Raw genomic sequence first — 27,467 nt, 5'->3', positions numbered from 1 at the left:
GCCGATACATGTACAGGGCTCACTGACCCGAAGTTGGGGTTTGCGGTAGCGTTGCGACGAGAGGTGGTCACGAGGTCCGAGCGGCCGAAGCCACGAGCTGCGCAATGAGGGCCTGCGCAGAGCGAAGATCCCGTAGTACTTCACCAGGGTCAGCGTCGACTACAAGAAGCAGGCTAACATCCCGTCGGTTGGTTGGCAACATTCGTGTCGGACGACCGCTCGTGGCCTGGCTGCCCTCTGCTACCTGGCTTTCATCGGCACCACTCAGTAACCGCTGCGACGCACCATAGAACTGCTTGCTGATAAAGGGCAGTAACATTCTGTAATCCTCGTATTGATTTGCGCCATTGTCTACCGGCCCTCCTTATTATTTTCTGGTTGGTACCCGACCCTCAGAGTTTTAATCTGTCGGCTCTTTGGTTGTAAACATAGGCTGTAGTATTGCACTAAGACACTAAATATCGTTTGAAAATTTGTCTCGATATTATATTGCCTTTCTTTTCTGGTTTGTACCCGATCATTAATGTTCTAATGATTCAGCTCTTGGTCGTAAATACAGCCAGAACAATTGTACTAAGGTACAGGTTGCCCTTAAACAAAGTAGAGGACTTTCGCAAATGCTTAGCCATCTCAAGATTTAAAGTGAAAAGAATTTTCCAAATTTGTTCATTTTCTATAAAAATACAAATTTTATGGTTATATATTGTTAAATAAACAGCTTGTGTGAAGAGAAAGTTATGTTGGCGGGTCATCTCAACCACGTTTTGCTTAATTCCAGTAAGTAACCACGTTTCGTTGTTAGCAGAACGTGGTTTTGGACCCGTTAGTAGGAGGTTGTCACGAGTTTCATGTTACGCAACCTGCTTCAGTATAAATTTGTACTTTATTCTTTTGGGACATTGTCTAATTATTCCTTTTTGTCCACAGCTGCCTCATGGATCCACATCAGTGTCCCGGTATTTCGGGCCTAAAACGGGAGCCGGCCGGTGTGGCCGAGCGGTTCTAGGTGCTTCAGTCTGGAACCGCGCGACCGCTACGGTCGCAGGCTCGAATCTTGCATCGGGCATGGATACGTGTGCTGTCCTTAGGTTAGTTAGGTTTAAGTAGTTCTAAGTTCTAGGGGACTGATGACCTCCGATGTTATGTCCCATGGTGCTCAGAGCAATTTGAACCTAAAACGGGATCAGTTTGAAGTGAGCATTGGGCAACAAAATGTTCACGCTACGGTGGGGGAGCTGGCAGCCAGGCTACGGGCAGCGTTGTCAACACCACTCTCAGTTGCTGTCAGCACGGTTGGCGAGGAGAGCCAAAATTTACAGACCATCACGGCAGGATTGAATCATTTAGAAGTAAGCCGTGGCGAGCTGGCGCCAATATTATTTTGTTCATCAACCATTGAAATCGATTGTGGTTGAGGTAAGCTACCTTTGATTTTCGCGTGTCTTATCTTGCGGCTTCGCAGGCGAAGCGGGAAGGTGGAGTTGTTTGTTAGCCTTCGACGGGTAACCCTCGATATGTCATTCGCGTCGCAGAGGCGGGGGGGGGGGGGGGGGGGGGAGGAGAGACGAGTGTCAACGGCTGCCAACCGACATGGGGCAGCTTCGGGATACAGGATACAAGTTCTGTGACTTCGCTGGGAACAAAATTTGAAGGGAAACTGTGAAGCTGTGGAACCCGCTCCCTCGTACCTGATAGGGAGTAAGTCGTCGTAATTGTTTGTTCACCGACGCACTCAGAGAATTTAAACTTTATTATTATTATGGGAGACTTTCTTGTCCTACTTAAATGGTGGACGTTATTCGAAAATTTTCTCACAAGTTTTTTGTGTCTCTTGCAATCGAATGACTGTATGTTGCTGTTCTTAAAGTCTGCTCTCTATCAATACAGTTGTCCATATGTAAGTGAGTAAAAGGTTCTGCCCAGTGTTTCTATGTTTCAGACTTATTAGAATGTCTTTGTGAGTCGGGCAGAAACTTTAAACTGTCCCAGAACCTTGGCGGGGAGTGAAATGTCATCCGAGGTCTCGACTTGGCAGTGTTTAAGAACTTGTCCACTACCGGAGTTGGTCACATATCGCGTTCCAAAGTTTAGTATTTATCTTTCTTCCGTCAAGGCGGGTTAAGCTGGTAGATATATATATTTTGTATATAACCTGTTTGTATATGAACTTGTTTTGTTAAATATTACGGACTGGCAACTGGCTAAACCTTAAACTGCATAGCACCTGCTGAGTTAATTGTGCAGCAATTACTAGTAAATTTTTATTAACTCGTCTGAGTACGTAAACATTTATTTTTTTTTTCTTAATTTGGAATTTTTGTTAGAGTACTGAGTAAGTTGGATTTATAAATGCATTTACAAAGTTTTATCTAGTGGCTCGTCAACTATTTGTAATTGTCAATTTTGTTTTAAAGGCGGGTAATGTCACTAAACTCTCTTAATTACAAATTGTGACTACCAACCATGATTCCATCACGCTTCCCCTTTTATGGTATTTAAGATGTAGCGTGTAAGTGTGGTACGATTAAGGAATAACGTATCACCAAGAAAATGTCTCCTTTCTCAAGAATAATCATCCAGCCGTGGGACAGGTGAAGCGCATTCATGCGCAATTAGTCCACCTGGACAATGGAGTAAAGGATCTAACACTTATAGAACCGAGCCCAGAGCAGTTAGCAAGCGTCATTCAGTTGAAATTTTTTTGTATGATTTGCAAATCAAAAATGCAGCTTTAGAAGTAGAAAGGGGGGTGATAGAAATAATATAGAATATGTTTTCAACAATCGAGTAGCCGAATGTGGATCAGTCACCCGAGGTCTGAGAGATCGGTCTGGGGAATATTTTGCCCACCTCCCTCACCCGATGATGTGTCTCTTAAATAGTATTCGGGAATTGTCAATTGAAACCTTGCGGCTGCTAGTTAAGTTTGAGTTGCATGTTGACGCATTAAAGGTACCGCATCACGTAGTACTTATCGCACTCTACCCGTTAGCACACGGTAGCTTAAGTAATCTGCTATCGGAAACCTTAAGTAGTGTAAGACGAACGGGCAACTGAGGCAATCGGTCTTGAAGGGTAGATATTATTGGCGCGTGCAGGTCTCCCATGAATCGTTACTTGAATTTGTAGAGCGGGTTCGTGAGGCAGTATCGGCACTACGTATGGATGTTCCCGATTCAAATTTAGTTGTTAATGTCTTGGAAGGTATTCGACCTGAAGATACGTCTCGGATCGCACTCTTTCCTATTTCGGTCACTCTTCGTGAGTTAGAGAATCTTGTTATCTTTGTCTTTTGCCGACAACCAGCGAAATGAGTTAACGGTGGGACATCAAGACGTACCTAACTCTGGTCCAGAAGGTAGCATGGGAGACAGAGCGTGCGGTTCAGTGAAATCAGGGGCTTGTTTTAGATTCGGCGCACGTGACCATTTAGCACGCGGGTGCCCAGTTCCAAGGACGCCTCGCGCTAAGAGAGGACGCCATGCGGGGGCTGGGTCACATCCTAGGAGATAGGAGTGGCGTATTGTGCAGGCAGCCACCACGCGTACCTTGCCATTTGTTTGTGCGGCTATAGGGCATGAACAGTTGTGGGTTACTAGATTCAGGTAGCTCTGTGTCACTACTAAATTACGAGTGGTTTACTGAATATGGACACTTATGTAGATTATCTGCGGTACGTACCTCGATTGAGAGATGTCAGGTGGCCAATGGCCAAGAGTTACCTCTGTGATTGGAAGTGCGGGGTAATGTTTCCGTGCGTGAATTTTCATGTCTGTGAAGTTTTCATTACTTAAGGGACGGGTGTCTGACTTAATTCTAGGCTATTATTGCATCCTTAAGACCGGTATATTGTTACATTTTGGTATCCGGACATTTTATTTCAAATTTTCCCTGAACGATCGAGTAGCCTTTTATTCATGTGCTCACGTGGAGATGGGACGTGACTTCAGTAGTAATATGTGCCTGCATGGGATAGACCATCTGTCTAGTCAACAACGGAAACAGTTAAGTGAACTTTTGGGAGAATTTCCTGACGTACTTTGTGACAGGTCGGGAGTCACAGACGTCATTAGATACCACATTCGTGTCATGGATGACGTGCCGGTCCGCTACTCTCCATATCGCTTGTCACCATCTAAGATAAAGATATTGCGGCACAAAATTGAGGGCTCGTTAAAAGACGGACTCATAAGACCGTCCACCTCCCTCTTTGCTTCCACCATTTTCTTAGTACCTAAAGATCAGGGGCAGGATTTCCGAAATTGTGATTGGTTATAGGCTTCTCAATAAAAAGGTGATCTTAGAATCGATGCCACTGCCTTATCTCCACATCTGTTTCACCTGGTTTTCGGGAGCATCTTGGTTTACAGTCCTAGATCTTAATCGGGCTTATTAGCAGATACCCTTAACGGAGGAATCTAAGCATCTCTCCGCCTTCGCCACGGATTGGAATTTTCGAGCTCAACCGGGTTCCGTTTGTTTTGTCAACCGGTGCAGCAGATTTATCCCGTTTATTGGATAAAATTTTAGGTGATTTAAAGTTTAATTGTGTCAATTACTTGTACCATGTCGTCATGCTTAGCGCCTCCTTTGAAGAGCATTTAGAGGACATCCGGAAGGTACTATCCAGGCTGATGGATGCGGGACTGACTGTGAAACCCTCAAAGATAAACTTGGCTAAGAACCAGGTGTCACTTTTGGGTCACTTGGTGTCCGGGGAAGGAATTAGCATTGATCAGGAACACACTAAGGCGTTGAGGCATTGTCCAAAACTTTGCGCAACTTGCAGCTCCGTTGAATTTGTTACGCAGAAACAATGAGAAATTCGTTTGGGCTGAAAGTCAGCATTCAGCCTTTGAAGGATTTAAAACTGCTATTGCCAACCCACGGTTTTAGCAGTACATGACTTTAAGAAAAGATTTGTGGTCCAGACTCATGCTTGCAATACTAGTGAGGCCGCAGTTATTGTACAGGAACATCGAGATATCAGGCGTCCGTTGGTATTTCCTTCTCGACGCCTAGAGGGGCCTGAGCGCTTGGTATATGAGTGCGAAGCGTTAGTTGTGTTATTTGCCGTAGAAAAATTTCGGAGCTATCTCTAACATCGTGAATTTGACCTAGGGACGGATAATCAGGCCTTTAGTTGGGTCCTAGCTCGTCCTAGGAAGACAAATTCAACAGAGCTGCTAGTTGCGCAAAGTTTGGGACAATACCTCAACGCCTTAGTGCTTTCCTGATCAATGCTAATTCCTTCCCCGGACACCAAGTGACCCAAAAGTGACACCTGGCACTTAGCCAAGTTTGTATCTCGAGATGGGCGGTCCGCATTTCGGTTTTTCATTTTAAGTTTCGGCACGTCAGACTTAAAGGTTCTGATGATCAGGTTGCTGACGCCCTTAGCAGGATGTTCCAACAGCACGAGCTTGATGAGAAAACGCCAGACAGTCACCTAGTATGTACGACCATTACCGAGGTACGCCAACTGTTTAATAATTTGAAAACTGAACAATAACAAGACCTATTGTGGAGGAAGGGAGGGGCGGGGGGGGGGGGGGGTGGCTCAGGAAGCAAATACTAGATGGAGTACAGTGACTGTAGGGGTAGGTCTGGGGAAGTCAGAATTTGTCTCCCACGAATCTTAGTTATTCCGATCTTCCTTTACTTCCATGACTCTCCAGTAGGAGGGCATTTAGGTCTTTACAAAACCTCAGAGGACAAGGAACAGCTGACCTGACCTACACTCTGTAAAGACATTAGAGGTTTAGTCAAAGAATGCCGAGACTGTAAGAAGGGAAAATCAAGTAACTCTCTGGTGAGGGGATTGCTGCAGTCGGAACGGGAAGAGAATCCGTTGGAAAAATTGTTTGTTGATTATGTGGGCCCGCTTCCCCGAACGAAAAAAGGCAATTCGTATTTTCTCGTAGCCGTGGACGCCTGCTCCAGGTTCATTTGGTTGATGCCTAGCCGGAATGTGACCGCTCTTATCACCATCTGTCGTCTTACTAATATGTTTGTGGTTCGGGTCACTGCTGGCTTTGGTTAGGGATAACGGTCCTGGCTTTCTGGCAAGGTCGTTCAGGCAATTCTGTTTCGGCGACATGTTACCACCACATCTCTGCGGGAAGAATTAACCGCAATTTGAAGTCAGTGTTGATTATTTACCACCATAAATCGCCGAAGAAGTGGGATACCACCTTGCCGTGGTTAAACTTAGCGCGGCATGAAGCATCCCAGGCCATCCCACGCAGCCTAATGCTCGCATATCCCATGAATACCTCGCTCACCAACTTATGGGAGATAAATGATCTTTTACCTCCATCTATCACTCAAGACGTTCTTAGGGAGGAATGAGAGCGAGATCGGGCAAATATTAGGAGAGCTCGCCATTATCGGGTCTGTCGCTCCAATTGAAACAATCGCCCTTTCAAGGTAAGATAGATCTTGCCTACATCAGGAACGTTCCTCGGCGGACTTCCCGGTATAAACGCTTACGGAAGCTGGACCCGCATTTCGTAGGACCATATTCCATTGTCAAAATCTTAAGCCCAGTCCATCCTTTGGACAGGGACCCGGTAAAGGGGAAGCTCATAAGCTCTCAATCCGATTAAACATTCCAATGGAGTGAGGGATTCTTAGCCCCGGGGAGAGACTTGTGCAGGCTTCAGAGGGGGAGGTTGAGCCATGGTGAAAAGCTCTGTTGGATTCCTTTCATGTTAATTTCTTAAATCTGTTGTCATTTACGCCATAAATTCCTCCTCTAAATTTACTGTGGTATTTCCGACTATCTGGTAGGAGACTGAGCAGTGAAACGTGTTACTTTTACACATAAATAAGAAAGATCTGTCACACTACTACACTTTAAGACACAGTTTATATGTAATTCATGTCACACACTCTCATACGGAACCTACATCTGCTTTCTTTTATATACTGTATATGTTAAGATACTGTCATTCCCCTTCCCTTCTGTGTGAGAGGATGAATGAGCAAATGTATTTCTAGTTGCATGCTTGATGGTAGCAGACAAGCCTGTCTGCTAGAGAACAATAGGACCAACGTCAGAACAGGTAGCTACGCTTTCTAAAAGCAGAGAGGTTTCTAATCTTAGTATGGTCCTGTCTGTCCCTTGTCATGTTGGTATAGGAAGCTGCCTCTCTGGTCACTTCCGTTTGTATCTGTTAAGCATGCTCGGTAGGGGCCCAGGTCAGTCTGTCCGCGGCGAGTGTCTGAAGTGGTAAGGTCTCCGGCTAACTGTGTGTCTGCTAAGTCCATAGGACAATGGATTTCTTATGTTCAGCCTAACTGAAAATTTAATCACCTTTATTTCAGGTTTAGCTCCAAAATATCTAATGTTATCTTAAATTGCAACGCAATGTAATTCGAGTGTGAAGTTCAGAATATCTTCCGGTAGTTGCTTCGTCACTACTTTGTGAGTAAAGTGGAACAACGTGTTGATTAATAAATCTAACTAAGATCATCAATCTTAAATGCGAATGTGTGTGAGATTATAACGTCTCGTCTTGACACTGTTTTTCAATATAGCAACTTTTCTTTATGTTCAACCCACGTGGGGTGTACTTTGTGAGACCAATACCACGTGCTTATACAATTTTTTGACCCATCACGTTAGTAGTCACCAGTTCGAGGTTTTTCTTTTCTAAATTGCGTTTCGATGTAATTTATTTTATTTATCAAAATTATTGTGGAGTTACACTCTTTGTGTAAACCAAGTTGACCACGTGAAGCATGTGGTGTAAGCATCAAAGTAGCCCTCAGATATTCTTTTTGGGAAGATTTCACAGAGAGTTAGTATGAATTTAGTATACCAGTGTGTGGTAATTTCATGACAGACAGGATTGCGCTATGAACATAACTTCTTTGGTTAAAAATTGAATCGGTTGGTTGTGGTTAATTTCTTCTTGGGTATGTCTCAAAGTTCTTCGTGTGTTATTTTATGAATGCAGTGTTGTATGTAGTCTCCCAATCTTGGCTTCCTATTTGATGTGTTTCATAAGATTACAAACTCACATTTTCACAATCCTAAATAAGGCACCAGTTTAGTTATGGATCAAGTTTGATATGCTGAAATTTTAATGGAACAATGAGCAATGTTAAAATAATTGTGCAAATAATAAATGATTTATTTTTTATTTAAATTGTCATAAATATATATATATATATATATATATATATATATATATATATATATATCACCGGTTATTGTAAGATGAGTACTAAAAGATTATAATTAATGTTAGTCTGGTTGGGAATTTGGTAAGCTAGACTGGATACCTGGTGAAACAATTGTACAGTAATGCAAGGTTAACTTCCTCAGATAGCTCACAGCTTTTAACCCACTTTTATGAATATCAGCACCGCTTTCAGAACAAATTAATACAACAACATTAAACATGGTGACCCTATTCTGTGATTCCGCTAGACTCTGGAATCTCTGAATCGTTAGAATGCGAGTGTTGTATAATCTTAATTTTTTTTCCTTGCAGCGCTCAAACAACTTCTGCGTTGTTTCTGAGCAGACTTTCAAAAGATTCACGGCGTTGGTGAGCAGCGTTTTGTTGTTTGTCTTGTTTTGTTTTCTATATTTGTGTGTTTTATATATTTGTGTTTTTTTTCTCGCTTGTAATTGCTCTGACTTCGATCAAATATATAAATTTGTTTTGCGTGTGAAAAAGTGCGCACTAGGTTGGGTACCTTTCGTGTGACTGTCGTAATTTTTGGGGGATACATTTATTCTGATTAGTGTGTTGCGTACCGGGTATAAATTGAACAAATGCAGACACATAACCAAGCTAAAAGTAGGCGGTCCAACAACTTAAGCAACATGGACCAAAGGGGTAACTTGATTTCGAGTATTAACACGTCGGACGGTTCCGAAAATGCAATGGGGAATACTTCAAAGGAAATGTAAAACAGGACGAACGGGCTCACAGCACAGCCAGAAATTAATTTACCTCCAACTAACCAAATTGATTTTTCAGAACTCATAAAATCCTTATTGCATCAAAATAAAGAAAACGCAGAGAAATCAGAAAAATCGTTCCGAGAACAAAAAGAATCATCCGAAAAATCGATCCGCGAGCTAGGCGAACAAATAGACAAGAAACTAATCCAGCAGACAAATAAAGTCAAGTCAATGCAGAGAGTGTCCGATGATATCTCACAAAGAATAAACAATCTGGCAAGAGAAATAAAAAGCGATATTATGAAAGAATGAGGCTGTACATGTGAATAAATCGATGATCATCTGCAAGCCTTAGAACAGTGCAAGCGGAGTCGCGATGCGGAATCGAAAGAGCGAGAAACAGCTACTTAGGAATTTCCAAGTGCTGAGAGAAGAATGTCAAAGGGAATACCAGAAGGTACTCTCCAGGGTCCAGGAGCCGGAAACGCATTGTCCTGCATCTGTTAGCAACACAGTAGCGGACAACAGTCAAGCGATTCACGCACTCGAACAGCAAGTAGAACAATTGAAGCAGACTGGGGCGGAGGACAAAAGACAAATACATGATAAGGCTGCGACATTAGCGGACATCGTAGGCACGATGAAGGTGACGGAGAGCGATAACAATATGGCACTGGTAGCGGTCGTAGAGTCCGAAGTAGTGCGTTCACTTCTTAGATTTCAGACGGGACAGTTCGAAATGAACAGGCGGCACAAAGCTGTAACAGGCGAATTACAAGAACGGGTGGCGCATCTGGAAAGCTACATGGGGTGTGATTCCGAACTCGCCAATAGCACTAAAAATAGCTGTACGAACAGTACAGAGAGGGACTCTGGCCACGAGGGAGATTTTGACGACAGGGAAGTATGTATTTTGAGGGGCAGGCATGAGAAAAATAGAAACATTAAAGGGCCTCACCGGGAGGAAATGCGAGGATTTGATTTCAAACATTTCTTTACGGTGAGAAAGTTTGAGATGTTTCGAAATTCGCAAAAAGGAATACATCCACAAGCATGGCTCGAGCAATTTAAGTTCAGTCTTCCTCCCGACTGGGCAAGTTCACATAAGATAGAATATATGTGTGGCTACTTGGAAGGCGAACCGACGATTCGCATGAGGTCGGCAGCGTGTCACTGCAACTCCGCTCGGGAGTTTCGGCAAGCCTTTCTGTCCGCCTATTGGTCGGAAGCGGCACAAGATAGGGTCAAGCATGGCATAATTATGCTGCCAAATTTAAACCAGTCTGATTTCGGCAGCCCAGCACGCCTATTCGACCACATGCTGCAGGCAAATCAATTTCTATACGACCCATATGGGCCTGCGGAACTAATTAGGATATGCATCACCAAATTGCCGATGCACTTGCACCACGTCATTCTTACGGGACGATGCAAAGAGGGCGTGGAAACGTGTAAGACACTTCTCCAAGAGTTGGAATACAATACAGGAGAATGCCTGCCCAACCAGGCACAAAGTTATTACGGAGCACAGCAGCGCAACCGGAGTCGTGGCCGTAGTACTAATCAACAGCGTGACTGGTCGTCGCGACGCAAACGGAACAATAATCGGGACCGGCCGTATAGAAACTGGGGTAACAGTCGCGAACATAGGTGAAACAACGGAAATGATAGAGGACGGGGACAAGATCGTGAACGCCACAGGTACGGCAACCAGAATCGGTACTACGATGAACACGGTGGGAATAGGATTGTAGGCGGAGAACTACATGATATTGGAATTCGGCCGGCCAACCCCAGACATAATCCAGCAAATGGAAATGAACAAAATCGGCAATGACAAATGATCAGCGCAGAAGGCGCCCAATCGGAACAAATGAGCGACATGGCAAATGAGTTCATAGGGTATATAGAGAGGACAGTGAGGAGTAGAGAGGATGGTGAGGAGAAAGAATTGTTTAATTTACATTTGTGACATATGCATTTTGAATAATATGTTGGTAAAAATAATGATAAAGATGTTTCTGTGTGATTGACTGAAGTGATGTTCGTGGTTTTTTGTTTTTTTTTCTTTCTTTCCATGTGCAATTAGGATTTAGGTTGGTTCAAATGTGAAGATAAAAGGTTTCTTTGTGAAGGAGTGAAATGCTGTTTACGTTTTTTTGTGTAAATTGACAAGAGTCGCTCCTGAGAGAAGCAAGATCTGTGTTGAATTAATGCAAAACTCAGGGGAATATCCGATTTGTGGGTATTATGGGTCTGGCAAACCCATGTCCCCAGCTGTTAGTAGCCTTGTTTCCAACTTTCTGCTTTCAGTGCTACTATCTATCTATTACTATTCTATATCTGTCAGTATAAATGAGAATCTCTTACTATAGTATGCTTGCTGTATGAATATTTTAAGATAGGAGAACTCTGAGAAGGGAATGAGTAAGTTTGGAATCTTGAAAACAGGATGCGATAATACGATTGTTTAACCAATGGCTTCCCAATATGCGCTAATATGTTAATATTGATTATATATCATTTTTGTTCTTTATAGCTGAGGACGTAAAGTGCTGTCTGTGGATTTCGTAAATAGATTGATTCCCTTCAAGGTGAAAGAAGAATTGTGGTTTGACTAATTAACGTCGCCCTGAAACATTATTGTGGTAGTCAAATGACGAGCAGTTTTCCAGCAAATGGAGAATGGAACAGAAATATGGATCCTTCTTGTAGTCTTGATTGATGTTGAGCCAGAGCCTGAAAAATTATTCTGCGTTAATTCTTGTCCTAGAAAACCGACGTTTATGTGTCTTGCTGATGCTGTGAGCATTAAAGTTTATTGTTTTCGCTGGTGCGGGATGCACTGCAGCCTACATGATTTGAACTGAATAAATTTCCCTCTTGAAGGTAGAGGAAGATTAAATAATTTAGATTATGTGACCGAAAGGGTTTAATGTAATAAGGATGAAGCAAAACATTTGTCAATTAAACTACAGGAGGGTTCGGATCTTTTGTATCAGTTGTAAGTTCAATAGGATGTTAAGATGATTCTGTTTTACAGAATAGAGGAGACCACAATTTTGCCATTCATGAGAAATGAATCAAGAGTAACCACCACAGGCGAAATAACTGATTTGGAAGCGAAAGGTAAGTTAAAGAAGGAACGAAATTGGAGCAAAATGGGTAAGAAAATGTAGTATAACCTTTATGATGAAAATATTTTACTCTTCTCAGACTCATCTGTGTGATTAATTCTTGTGATAACGTAATCTTAGATGAAATTGTCCTACTGTTTTATATATGAACATATGAGTATGATAAATGTATAATTGCGAGTCTCTTATCAAGTGTGTCAACTGGTATAAATGTTTTGGCGTGTAAATAACCATTGTTCTCTTTACTGTGTATGTTTAAGGAAAGTTTCTCCATATTTATCATGTGACAAGACATGTGCCACAAGCGTCAGGAAGAGGACGAATTAGAACAATGTTGTAGTGGTATAAACACTGTGTTGAAGTAGCATTGAAGTAGCTTGTTGGATTAACTAGTAGTGGATTGAAGTAAAATTTTGAGTAATTCATGTTTATGGGTAGTTAGTTTGTAGAATAGACAACAGGTGTGCATGTGTGTGTGTAAATAACATGTGAACCCTATGCTGTCCTGACCTATACTTGCACAAGGCATAATCCTATTCATTTTAGTGAATTAATAAGTAGCATTTGATTTATTAAAACGCAAGTGAACCACATTAGTGATGTGGATTTAGATATTATATTGTCAATTCATTTAATTTTTATTTTCATACTGTGAAGTCAATTCACTTTTAATTTTTTATATTGTCAAGTCATTTAACTTTTATTTTTATATTGTCGATTCATCTAACTTTTTTATTTAAGAAAATTAAGTCTCATTTTTGTTCTTAAAAATTGTGAAAGACAATACTAAGTGGTATTATGTATGACACTTTGTGATCACGTAACTATGATGAACAATTTCTGTGAATGCAGTTGAGAACGTGAAAGCGAACCGTCTAAACTCTTACGAGACAGGGGGAGCAGTGAGGAGGAGGACTAGTTGTAAACAGGCGGGTTTCCCAGCAGGACACACTGTCAACCGGGCCACTTTGGGAGTGCGGTCGACAACGAAAGAAGGGTACGCGGCAAACACTTTCCCTTGCACCTGGAGCTAATGGCCGGCCACACCAGTGCGACCCTTCGTGGAGGCGATGACCTGAGATGGCCGAGCGGTCCACCGCGCGGAAATCCATCTGCTGGCAACGTACCACACGCACGCGACCGTGACGAGACGGCCGCGGTGAAACGACAGAAGACAGGGGATAAAGGGTCGTGGAGCCTTTTGACAGGTACTGTCCAGAGAAACTTGCAGACGTCAACGACGACTATCAACATTTCTTGGCGGAAACCCGTTGTCAAGCGACAGTAAATCATGGTTCGGTGTTCTCTGGTTCTAAGGGTGGCACAAAGAAGAGCCACTAAGTGTCATCCTTGCCAAGGAATATCAAACCGGCGAGCCAATTGAGGATAAGTCAAGAATTTAACAACACAAGCGGTGTGGAACCTTTTGACACGTACTGTCCAGAGAAATTGGCAGACTTCAACGACGCCTTTCAACATTTTCTAATGGATACCCACTGTTAAGCGACAGTAAATCATGGTTCGATGTTCTCTGATCGCTAAGGGTGGCACAAAGAAGAGCCATCAAGCGTCATCCTTGCCCAGGAATATCAATCTGGCGTGTCAAACGAGGATACCGCACGAATTTGACAACACAAACATGGAACAAAATCGAGATGTAAGTGACACGGGCCACCAAGAGAAACTTCATGAGAGGGCAGAGACGGCGGGCTTACACGCAACAGATGGACAAAAATCCCTACTGACAGCTGCGGCGACGAACCCCCCCTCTTATATTGTGCCTCGGAACAGTGGAACTACTGAGTGTGCCATTGAACAGTGATTATACAATTCTTAATCCAATGCATATATGTGTGTTTCTTTCAGAGAAACTTTGATCGTGTATTTTGCAGGCGTTCGATTTATTGGTGTTTTTTTATTAGACTGACTCTTGTATTTTGCAGGTGTTTTATTCATTGGTGTTTTTTTTAGATGTTGACTACTGGACTTTCAGAGCTGTTTTATTTCTCAATGTTTTGTTTCTGTGTTTTGTATTAGATTTGTGATACTTTGTTTCATAAATTCATTCCTGTGGCATTGATTCGTTTATCAGTGAGATAGCTATTCATGTTCATTGGACTGTGATCGATTAGCCTTTGTATGGGGCATATTTATAGTGAGGAACGCCTTAAGGGTAACAATCACATAATTAATTGTAGTTTCAGTATGACACAGTGATCATTGTTTGCTAACTAACTGAAATATAGTAGAGTGATTAAATTAGTTCCACAAAGTTATTTTAATTCTACAAATTATTAGTTTTATAAGATATAGAATTTTTCTGCGATAACCACTTTGTAATTTTTTTCTCTTGTCTTATTTTTTGCGGATTGTGCAGTGTAATCTTCTGCTGTGTAATACTGATGTTATTTTCATATTTTTTTAATTGCTGTGGCACCTTTGCTATTTTCATAAATTTTACTTTTTAATAAAATCACAAATTTTCCTGTGATCAGTTGGCACTTGCAATGAGCACATACTGGTGAACTCCATGAGGGTAACAATCAGAAATTGTTTTCATATTAATGACACAGGGGCCATTCTTTTTACTTGCTGACCGAATTAGGTCTACTCTATCTTTTAAATAGGTGACACAAATTGTTTTTTTCCCCTTTGAAATTGGTAGATTCTAAACATGTGTTGAAATTGTTATGTTTTAGCAAGTAGCTGGTGACCTTTTGCCTTTTCTTTACATTTTTGGTTTACGTTGGGTGTGAGAAACGTGCTTAGGAATGTCCTAGCATGGCCAGAAACATCCCTGCACAATCTTTTCCCGGAGCACTGGGGTTATGAAAGGCCTCTGTTGGATTCCTTTCATATTAATTTCTTAAATCTGTTGTCATTTACTGCATAAATTCCTCTTCTAAATTTACTGTGGTGTTTCTGAGTATCTGGTAGGAGACTGAGCAGTGAAACGTGTTACTTTTACACATAATCAAGAACGATCTGTCACACTACTACACTTTAAAACACAGTTTATATGTAATTAATGTCACACAGTCTCATACGGAACATACATCTGCTTTCTTTTATATACTGTATATGATAAGATACTGTCATCCCCCTTCCCTTCTGTGTGAGCGGATGAATGAGCAAATGTATTTCTAGTTGCATGCTTGATGGTAGCAGACAAGCCTGTCTGCTAGAGAACAATAGGACCAACGTCAGAACAGGTAGCTACGCTTTCTAAAAGCAGAGAGGTTTCTAATCTTAGTATGGTCCTGTCTGTCCCTTGTCATGTTGGTATAGGAAGCTGCCTCTCTGGTCACTTCCGTTTGTATCTGTTAAGCATGCTCGGTAGGGGCCCAGGTCAGTCTGTCCGCGGCGAGTGTCTGAAGTGGTAAGGTCTCCGGCTAACTGTGTGTCTGCTAAGTCCATAGGACAATGGATTTCTTATGTTCAGCCTAACTGAAAATTTAATCACCTTTATTTCAGGTTTAGCTCCAAAATATCTAATGTTATCTTAAATTGCAACGCAATGTAATTCGAGTGTGAAGTTCAGAATATCTTCCGGTAGTTGCTTCGTCACTACTTTGTGAGTAAAGTGGAACAACGTGTTGATTAATAAATCTAACTAAGATCATCAATCTTAAATGCGAATGTGTGTGAGATTATAACGTCTCGTCTTGACACTGTTTTTCAATATAGCAACTTTTCTTTATGTTCAACCCACGTGGGGTGTACTTTGTGAGACCAATACCACGTGCTTATACAATTTTTTGACCCATCAAGTTAATAGTAACTAGTTCGAGGTTTTTCTTTTGTAAATTGCGTTTCGATGTAATTTATTTTACTTGTCAAAATTATTGTGGAGTTACACTTTTAGTGTAAACCAAGTTGACCACGTGAAGCATGTGTTGTAAGCATCAAAGTAGCCCTCAGCTATTCTTTTCGGGAAGATTTCACAGAGAGTTAGGATGAATTTTTTATCCAGTGTGTGGTAATTACAAGACAGACAGGATTGCGCTATGAACATAACTTCTTTGGGTGAAAATTGAATCGGTTGGTTGTGGTTAATTTCTTCTTGGATATGTCTCAACGTTCTTCGTGTGTTATTTTATGAATGCAGTGTTGTATGTAGTCTCCCAATCTTGGCTTCCTATTTGATGCGTTTCATAAGATTACAAACTCACATTTTCACAATCCTAAATAAGGCACCAGTTTAGTTATGGATCAAGTTTGATATGCTGAAATTTTAATGGAACAATGATCAATGTTAAAATAATTGTGCAAATAAAAAATGATTTATTTTTTATTTAAATTGTCATATATATATATCACCAGTTATTGTAAGATGAGTACTAAAAGATTATAATTAATGTTAGTCTGGTTGGGAATTTGGTAAGCTAGACTGGATACCTGGTGAAACAGTTGCTCTGTAATGCAATGTTAACTTCCTCAGATAGCTCGCAGCTTATAACCCACTTTTATGAATATCAGCACCGCTTTCAGAACAAATTCATGCAACAACATTACAATGGTGCCATTGAGTTAGTAGACTGTTCTGTCTGGCTCCACTGGCTCAGGTGCAGTATCGATTATCCTCTTGCGGCCCCATAACCAATATCTGTGAGGAAGTGTTGGTATCTGTGGGTTGTGTCCTTAGAAGGTCTTTTTTAATAAATAATATAATAATTTTTGGTTACATTGTTGTGTCATCTGGTTTTCTGACAAGAAATTTACATTGGTGTGTCCTCCCTTCAACATTTTCCTTAATTCCAGTAAGTACCCACGTTTCACTTGTAAGAAATCGTTTCTAGTTATTGTCCAACAAATCACTGACGTCTTTGGTGATTTATATAAAATATTTCAGCTGCACGAATCAAATTAACATTGTCATTGAATATTATTTAGTATTATTATAAAAATTATATTATGTGTGGACGCAATTTCCTTTTTTAATACTCAGCCGTTACATTTATCGGTACCTCCACACATGGATACATCCATTTCAATGTTGTACACAGATCCGAAATTTTTCTGAAAAGAAATTTTTTACGACCCCTGAATCCAGTGTTGTCGTTAGGGCATCACAGTCGGGGTCCCTCTCACTGCTTTCTCTGTCGCAACAATGGTCCCCGTGGTGACGTACCTTGTTGGTCGAGACACAGACGCACTATCAGCATGTATAGCTGCTTTGCTGCAGAGAAGCCCGTGTCTTGTTTGTGTGTGCGTGAGTTGTCTATACGATCCTGCACGAGCGTGCGAAACGCGTGTCTGTACTGTACGAACGCTAGTTCTCTGGAGGCCCCGGAGAAGCATTAAGCATCGCCTTTCTAAATCAATCGATGCCATATTCGCAGGAGAATCCTGGGATTCCGACCAAAGGGAGCAGCAACATCGTATAACGATAGACCGCAGTCTCGTTATGCCATGAACCTGCCGCTCTCGAATTCCAGCATATTCTGATAGACGAATATCCTCCTTACATGAAGCAAAATACAATCTTCTCACAATCAACATTCAAATGTCATTTATGAATGAGAAATGTTCTGCCTAACCCTTAAGCAGTAGGTAGATGGCAATAATCGTATTTACTTTGTGCTGCTGCGCTGAGATGCATATTCCGGCATATAGTAAGTACACTTCATGACAGTTCGACGTTTGTTGCATTTAGCCTTCATAGTTTTTCAATTTTAATTGCAATCAGCGGACTTCCTACCTATCGCGCTGTTCTGTGTTGCTGGAGTAGAGTAGTACCTTATGTGATTTCTATATGAATGTGCAGCTGGGAACGGGCCTTACGTAAAGAAAGAACCTAGGCATACAACCACAGGGTTATTTTAAGTGAAACTAGATTTCATCTCATATGAAACTGCAAGACCCCCATGTTGTTTCTTCTCGTGGCTGGAGTTACGAACAGAACACTTAAATTTCTCATATTAGTGCGTAATCATCCTAAATATATCGTGAATAAAATCGTCTATATCGCTTAATCAATTTCTTTATATAACACGCTGTTTCAACCTCTACCATAATCAGATATCAGAAAACCTAGTTTTGAAAGTTCTAAGTTTAGTGTCAGTATCACAGGTCAGTGTCCACTCAGGATTTTAATTAAACTAATTTTTTATGCACACGCCGTACCTTGTTTTGTAAGTTTTAATTATTTTGATACCTGATGATGGCAATAGCAGAAACGGCTTAGTAAATCAAGAAATTTACTAGGTGGCCTAGACAGTTTTATTCACAACATACTTAGAAGACTGTTAGGAGATGAATGGATACTGGAAAATATTATGATTGGGCTGCTTATGCAAATGGTAGAAATTGAATACAGTTAATCAGATTCAAAAGAAACTGTATGTACTACACATATTATTTCTTGTGGAGGCTCAGAGTTACGCACACAAAATATATATACTCAAGCGCCTTCAGACATCTACGACTGTGGGACAGTAGGAATAAAGTGAGCTGCTCTACCGAGATCACCTCACAAAAAATTGACTTTTCTGAATTAGGTATCCACTGCGGCGTAGATGGCCAGGATGAACAGCCTGTATACCAAGAGATGTGTCAATAGATTTTATCTCGATGTTCTGTTAAGAGTTAATAGGGCTAAACGATAAACTACTGGGGGGAAATAGGACTAAACCTAACTATAACGGGAAAATAAGCAATCAGTTGCATAAAAGAAATTAAGTTTCTTTTACGCAATTGGTCGCTTACTATTTTGCAATATATAACAGCAGACGCAGAGGATGGGTAAAGAGCTAAGTTTAACAGGTAAGCAAATTCACTGCCACTGACCGAATTTTTCTTCTAGTTCACCAGAAGCTAAGAGATCGTCAAGTTAATATCTCAGAAATGTTTATCACACTGCGGCATTAGGCCAGTATTTCTACAATCAATCGGTAACATGCCGTCTGCCTAAAGCGTGGTTGGATAATAGGTTAGGAGGTTTGTATGGTCAGCACAGGCTTCCTCAGTCGTTAATGGTGACATCAGAAACGGAATTAGGAAGAATTTTCAACCAGCTTTTCGTTTGGCTACCAGAAGCTATGTAGACTTTTATCAGTACTCCAAGGAAAATTCCTTGTCGCTACCGAGGATGTAACTGTGTTATAATCCTCGTGGCTGTCAAATGGGGTGAACTGTCTGCCTTACATAGACTACTTCCCATTTAATTATTTATTTTTGAACACATTGCTGGTCTTACTGTGGGGTGCCTCTAGCATCAAACTTCCTAATGGCAGACTCTGGAGAGATCAGTGCAACCGATGATGTTATGGAGAACTTTCACGATATCTTCGCAGTGTGGCTACATGGTTTCTTGATGTGGTATTCGCCGAAAGAAAGTGTTATCCTCAAGTGTTTGACTTAGGGAATAGCGAAAATTATGTTCAGTCCTCCAAGGGCCCCTAGGTTGTGTGAACGCTACTAGAAAGCTGGTACCTACATGCAATAACTTTTCTGAGCTTGACATCCTAGAAGGAGAAAGAACGTCACAGAAAAATGAATTACAAAGCTCTGCGATCAAACACTCTGTAGCGGATGCTGGAAGGAAAAGAAGCCAAGGAAATGTAATGGCGTTTTTCAGCTGTTGGGGGAATGTTTTCTTCGAAACTACATTGTTCCTTAATGATAATTAGATTCAAGCAGTTTTCTACTTCACGCGATACAGGAAACCATCTGGAAGGAATAGTCTGCTATTATGCAAAATGGGGTATAATAAAATTCAACCATTTACCTTTCGTATGACAACACAACGATCACCTGATGTTGAACAGCAAGGGTACGCCCACCTCCTTCAAACGAAGAAGATCCATACTCAGTCAGCATGTCTTGATGAAACTCCAGTCACGTGAACCAGTGAACTATTTCAATCTTCTGATGACGGAAGCGTTATGTCTCCAACATAATATGTATCTCTAGCTTGATTGCTCGTGAGTGTAGTCCCGAATGGATGTGTAACACTACAAGTTTTCTCTTTAGCGCAACACATTTTAGCAAATATTTAAACTTTTAAAAAATAGAGAGAGAGAAAGAGAAAATGAGAAAATGTACAATATACAGTAACAATCGAATTGACAGTCTGTTGAACTTAATCGCTGAAGATTAAGCTATATCGAAACAATGTTTCAGAAATAAATATATCTCACAGAATATTGTAAAGAAATTTTAACCGGCAGATGGGATATATGGTAAGGCGAAAATAAAAAAGATTAGGGCGCGTGATTTCCGCTGTAAAGTCAGTGAGGTTTTCCACTGATAGAAGAACATGCAGTCAACGACGAGGGTATCAGAGACGGATCACAAGTTCGTATTCGTGGAAGTAAATAAGCCATACCCCCTTACATCCTGGTATCTGCCTTAAGCGATTTAAGAAACTCGCAGAAAACCTAAATGCGGATGACCGGACAAGGACTTGAACCGACGTTCTCCCGAGTATGAGACGAGTATCTTCACGCTGTGCCACCTCGGTCGATAAACGTTCGAAAGTTCTCATCTTTGTAACCCCCAATAGCGTTTCTAACAGCTGCACCCTAATTTTCTATTTTTGGAGGTAACTGTCAATACTTCTGCCGTTTTAACTTCAGTATTTTGCTGTTGTGGGTGTCTATGATTTCTGTGTACATCTCCAGCTACTTTATATGCGGTTTCTATTAAAATAGAAAAACTACCAGTTTCAGCTGTAGTTAGTATCACAAGTGGACTGAAGCCATTTTCGTGGAAGTCTTGTTCGAAAATCGAGCCGCAGTCTTACAGGACGACGGGATCAGTGTTTAAAGTGCCGTCGACAACGAGGTCATTACAGACGCAGCATAAGCTCTGATTAGGGAAGGATGGGGAAGGGAACCGGCCGTGCCCTTTCAAAGTGACCATCCCGGTGTTTCCCTGAGGCGATGTAAGAAAATCAGGATGGCTGGGCGCAACTGAACCGTCGTTCTCCCAAATGCGAGTGTTTCATTATCAAGCAGTAAGTTACTAGGTCAGACATCAGTTGCTAACTGGGTATCACTGTATTCAGTAACAATGAAGGGATTACTGCAACGTCAGCTAATAATATCTTCTGCAGCTAAACAGGCGGACCCAGCACTTACAGAATTCAGTATTAAGCAGTACATGCGTCTGGATTCTATGCATACAGAGTACTAAAACGTCTTGCCAGATACTGTCCAAAGTTATATCGTAATTCAAAGAGAGCAGACCACCAACAGCGGCTGTGCTCTTAACCATCTGATGACCGCCTGGTTGCTCCTGCTGCTATGTATTCTTGATCACTTGAATCCATTACCTGCTAAATATTTTGTAGTCCGCTGTCGTGATCTTTTACTCCACAATTTGTATATGTTAAGATATCAATGTGAAAGTTACCCAGGCATGCAAAAACTAAGTGTTTTTCACGTTAGTTTCATTTTTCGATAAGAAACGGAAGAATACTGAAGATTCTATAGGTAGCTCGTATTACTAATGAAAACACAATGGAAATGTTGCAGTTGGAGGATATTGTACTAGTCCTATTACTAACATGTGTTGTTAACTGAGAGAAAACATTTATGTCTTATTTCTTCCGCTTCATAGGGAAATCTCTGCTTGCAGTTACTGAATGCAACAGAAATAATGACATGAACGCTTCAATGTATAAGAACATTTTTACGACAATGTGCTGACTTTTTGTTTCAGATGCTGTCATAGTTAACATGGTACGTTCAACGAAGTAGCCTTTCTCTAGATAGATATTACTTATTCTTATCTGTTTGTCAGTACACAATAAGTTTTCCTTACATTATTTTTAGTTGTAGGTAACGCATTTTATCTGGCGATTTCAAATAAGAATGTTGTGGACGATTTAACGGTCTTGTACACTGTGAGTGCATTTGGTACGTTAATTGCCTGCAAAAATTTTTAAAACTAAGACAATAGTAATTTTACGTAATTTTTGTTACTTATTTTGAAATTTCTTTCAGTTTCTCTGTTCTCAGATCTGAAACTGGTCGTCACTTCGTTAAGTACCTTTTCGTATTTGTGCGATTGACACAATACACAGAAAAATTTAGAAAGTTTTAAAAGATTTTATATGAAGTTTTTCTTAAATTTTTATAATTTTACAATTGGGTATCTGCTTACGATCATTTTCTTCTGTTCTGGCAATGTCAGATATATTCAAATGCCAACAGTGGACTACAAATAATACATGTCCACGATAAATAAACCCGTAGCAACCGGGCTAACAAAACGGAAAACAAAAACGCTGCGATTATATGCACCAACCTGATATTTGAGGGAACTTGTCAATTCTTCAGTTACCCAGTTCTATGTATGGTAGAATTTCGTATGTTTTTAAGACGACATTCACAACGTGTGGTCGATTAACTGACATTTCGTTAACCGAGTACCATGTCGTACCTTCAAACGGAATGCGTGATATTTGACAATTAACTGGGTTTCTTAAATTTCTTCAACAGCTTTGCCTGTCTTCAAAATGAAAATTTGTGTTAGTTACCGATAGCTTCTATTCCAAAACGTTCTCAACTGTTATCTGTTTTTTTTTGACAATATATCTTAATTTGACATGACATGGTGATTACTGGTGAGAAGTAGAGTAGTTATGTAACGCACAGATTATTAAATACAGTACTGACAAGATTTTCTCGAGTTCAACACTTTTAAATTTGAATTATAAATAGTTCCTAGCTACATGGCCAAGTTGTACCTTTGAAAAGTTTTTCACATTTGGAAATGGGATAATTTTTGTAATTTCGTAAAAAGACTGTAGCACACAAAAAGTGAATGCTTTTTTTTCCAAAACGGAATGAAAACATTTATTATATTTCTATTACAGGACCGCTTAGAGGCGACAGTCATATGCGTACCAAGAAACCACACTCTCCCCTAATGGATCGAACTGCGGAGGAAAGAAATTTGAGTAAATGGAAAGATAGACTGAGAACATGTCGTGAAGTATTATTGATTAGTAAATTTTGTAATGGATAGAGCTGTGGGCTGTAAAAATGTATGATGACTGGGTGTTGTGTGCTGTCCTTAGGTTAGTTAGGTTTAAGTAGTTCTAAGTTATAGGGGACTGATGACCATATATGTTAAGTCCCATAGTGCTCAGAGCCATTTGAACCATTTTTTTTGCAAAAATGTAGAGAGAGACCAAGACATGGCTCCACTAAAAAGGTTAAAATGGGTTTGCATTGCGCTTGGGTGGAGATGAAGAGACCTGTAGAGGATAAACTAGTGCAGAGAGTTCCACCAAACAGTCTTCCAAATGATGAACATAACAAAGACAACCACATACTCCCCTTTTAGGGCAACACATTTATCCCTAAGTTTTCCCATTACATCGATTACATACATTATGACTCCGGAGTATCTGCAAAAGATTCTTTTACTGTTGGTACAACTTCATTAGATACAACAAGTGCCGGCCGGTGTGGGCGTCCGGTTCTAGGCGCTTCAGTCTGGAACCAGGTGACCGCTACGGTCGCAGGTTCGAATCCTGCCTCGGGCATGGATGTGTGTGATGTCCCTAGTTTAGTTAGGTTTAAGTAGTTCTAAGTTCTGGGGGACTGATGACCGTAGAAGTTAAGTCCCATAGTCCTCAGAGCCATTTGAACCATTTTTCAACAAGTACTCAAGTCACATTTTTTTCAGGAATAAGAATAAGTGAAATGCCGAAGCTGGTGAATGGGATGAATGTTTCCATAACTTGGACCGCAAATCCATTAGTTTTAACGTTATGGAATCTTCTTTGTTGTGGATTATACTCATGAAAAATACTGATTTTCATGTTTCATTAATTTAAAAAAAAAATTATATTTCACAGTATCTGTGTGCCACTTGAAAACATTATGGATTGGTTAGAAGATTTATTTTTTCTTGTAGTGTGTAGTTCTTCCCACATCATATTTAATCTATTTGACACAAGAAACTTGTTTTTTGTTCTTTAATTACTCTATTATTTTACAGGAGAACGACAAATATGTCGTTTCAAAACTAAGAAAGCGTTAACCGTTACCTTTAAGGCAGATGGAATAGAAATAGGCCTAACTGAAGCAAGATACTGTTTAGTTTCTGGAGTGCATTGATGGAATCAGGTCCCATATACAGTGACTCCTCAGTCTATGGAACTGATTGAGCTCGTCCTCTTGTGGACTAAATATTAGTTTTACCATTTGGATATTTGGCCAGTATTCAACATATGTGCTGCCTATTTTCTCATTGGATGTCTTCATGTGAAATCTGTTTCACTCAGTTTCCAGATAAGTTAAAGGCACATAAACATGCATACCACCTCTCTCCCTCTCTCCCCATCTCCCCCTCTGCCCCCTCTCCCCCACTCTCCCCCCTCTTCCCCCTCTCCCCCCTCTCTCCCCATCTCCCCCTCTCTCCCCCCTCTCTCCCCCTCTCTCCCCCTCGCTTCCCCTTTCTCCCCCCTCTTTTCCCCCTCTCCCCCCTCTCTCCCCCTCTCTCCGTCTTTCTCCCCCCTCTCTCTCCCCCTCTCTCCACCTCTCTCACCCTCTCTCGCCCCCTCTCTCACCCCCCCTCACCCCCTCTCTCACCCCCCCCCCCTCACCCCCTCTCTCCCCCTCCCCCTATTCCTTTCCCGGCCGTTGGACAACACTATCCCTGAAAGAAATTACAATTTTTTCAATCTTCCAGTTGCGACGAAAATTTTCAAGGATTGACAGAAAGAGGGGGGAGGTGTTCTCCTTATTGAAAGCCTCAAGCTGAAACTGATAATCTGCATGCATTTATTCTCAAATGCAAACCTCTAAATCCCATTAACAACTCGCTTGAGAACTAACTTAAAAAACTCTTTACTATCTAATGGACTGTGTCTCAAACAAACTGCTCTGTTCCTCGAAATACAGAATTAAAAACAAAATTCCTGTTGATCAACCTATACCACGTTGTCCGCTACCCCACTATCCTATAAAATCAAGCGTGTTTTCAGTTGTCACAAAAGATGTGTAGCTACGTTTGTTAACAAGTAAGCGATACTTAAAAGTTAATAGGAAGTAACGGCCTTGTTATAAACCATCAACTGTACTAGATGAACTTCCACTGGCTGTAGTGCTTCCTACTGTACCTAATTTTGTTCATTGAAACTAAAACGCTGACCACTCTACAAACAATAATATGCCATAATATGCCACATAGAAATTTGTCACACTAAGCCAAAAAAAGTCATGAAATCAAGTCCAGTACCAACAGGTTTTCGTCCTTGTCTTATATTATCGTTGTTAAAGATAAAGATCTAGCTGGCATCAAAATTTATCTAATGTTTACGATTTTGAACTAAAATGAAAACGTATAGAAGTTTGGTGATTAATGCAAATGACTTCTTGCTGAAGGATTTCATTTTCTGTCTATACCAGACCACACCGAAGAGCAGTAAGTACTGAAAGCAGAGGCAGTTTTGACCTGAAAGTTATGACTTGAAAGTCCATCCTGCAGTAGGAGACTGGAGACTACAATAGAAAGGCTTAGGCGACTAGCCATCTGCTCCTTCATCGTCGAAGCCCTTCTGGTGGAAGATCTCCCTCTTTTCATTCGCTGTCTGCAGTAGGATCAATGTTGACGTACTGAATTGTGTAAGATTCGGTTCTAAGAAAGGCCTGTGGTCATGCAATGCGTTAGACTCGCCGCTTCAACTATAAAACCATTGTATCAAAAAACTAAATTACAACTGAGATGTCCGTGTTGTATGTAATGTAGAACAACAAAAATGATGAACTACATGCACCACTTTTTTCGCATACAATACTTTAATGAAGGAAGTGAAGGAGTCTAGATACGCTGTAGTGACACGCGTTTTAAGTAGTTGTCTCTTAAAAACAACGAAATGGGAATTATGAGTCCGCCGTTATGCAAAATTCATTTGTTATATGTTTATTTATTTATTCTGCAAACTAGTTTCAGCGACAGATATCGCCATCATCAGTGGGTTCTTTAAATCTTATTTATTGTACGTTATAGCACGTTTTAAAGAATTGTTGTCCCTCTTTGCGACATACTTTCCATGCCTTTGCTGTTGCCGTTTTTCACGACATAACGCCAGCTTCCAATAGCATTCGTTATGAATAGTAAGGTAGGGCAAGGAGTGTGTTACTGTGAACAGTTCAGTGATTGGGTTATTCTTACCAGAATCTATAGCAAACCAACACCGACAATGATAGCTGGTAGTTCAGGTAAACATGCCGACGTCGCAAACTGAAGAAGAGATACAGAAAGTGTATGAGTATATTGAAAGGGTAATTCAATATGTAAAGGGATATGAAAATCTAATAGTCGTGTGAAACTGGAATGCAGGTGTTTGGGAAGGAGTAGAAGAAAAGGTTACAGGAGAATATGGCCTTCGAACAAGGAATGAGAGAGGAGAAAGAGTAATTGAGTTTTGTAATAAATTTCATCTAGCAGTAGCGAATAGTCTGTTCAAGAATCACAAGAGTAGGAGGTATACTTGGAAAAGGTCGAGAGATGTGGGAAGATTTCACTTTGATTACATCATGATTAGACAGAGATTCCGAAATCATATACTGGATTGTAAGGCGTACCCAGGAGCAGACATGGACTCAGATCACAATATAGTAGTAATGAAGAGTAGGTTGAAGTTTAAGACATTAGTCAGGAAGAATCAATACGCAAAGAAGTGGGTTACGGAACTATTAAGGAATGACGAGGTACGGTTGAAGTTCTCTAAGGCTATACATGCAGCAATCAGGAATAGCTCAGTAGGCAATACAGTTGAAGAGGAATGGACATCTATAAAAAGGGCCACACAGAAGTTGGGAAGTAAAACATAGATACAAAGAAGATAACTGTGAAGAAACCATGGGTAAAAGAAGAAATACTTCAACTGATCGATGAAAGGAGGAAGACAAAAACGTTCCCGGAAACTCAGGAATACGGATATACAAGTCGCTGAGGAATGAAATAAATAGCATATGCTGTGAAGGTAAGACGAAACGGTTGCAGGAAAAATGTGAAAACATACAGAAAGAAACGATTGTCGGAAGAACAGACTCAGCAGATTTCGGTGGCATTAAAAGCAAGGGTGATAACATTGAGAGTGCAACGGGAATTCCACTGTTAAATGCAGAAGAGAGAGCGGATAGGCGGAAAAAATACATTGAATACCTCTATGAGGGGGAAGATTTATCTGATGTGATAGAAGAAGAAACAGGAGTCGATTTAGAAGATATAGGCATCCAGTATTAGAATCAGAATCTAAAAGAGCTTTAGAGGCAGAAGGAATAGATAACATTCCATCAGAATTTCTAAATCACTGGGAGAAGTGGCAACAAAACGGCTATTCACGTTGGTGTGTAGAATGTACGAGTCTGGTGACATACCATATGACTTTCGGAAAAGCATCATCCACACAGTTCCGAAGACGGCAAGAGCTGACAAGT

Source organism: Schistocerca piceifrons, chromosome 2, assembly GCF_021461385.2.
Source record: "Schistocerca piceifrons isolate TAMUIC-IGC-003096 chromosome 2, iqSchPice1.1, whole genome shotgun sequence".
NCBI lineage: Eukaryota > Metazoa > Arthropoda > Insecta > Orthoptera > Acrididae > Schistocerca > Schistocerca piceifrons.
The sequence above is the reverse complement of the archived record's forward strand: the minus strand, read 5'-3'. Positions refer to the sequence as shown.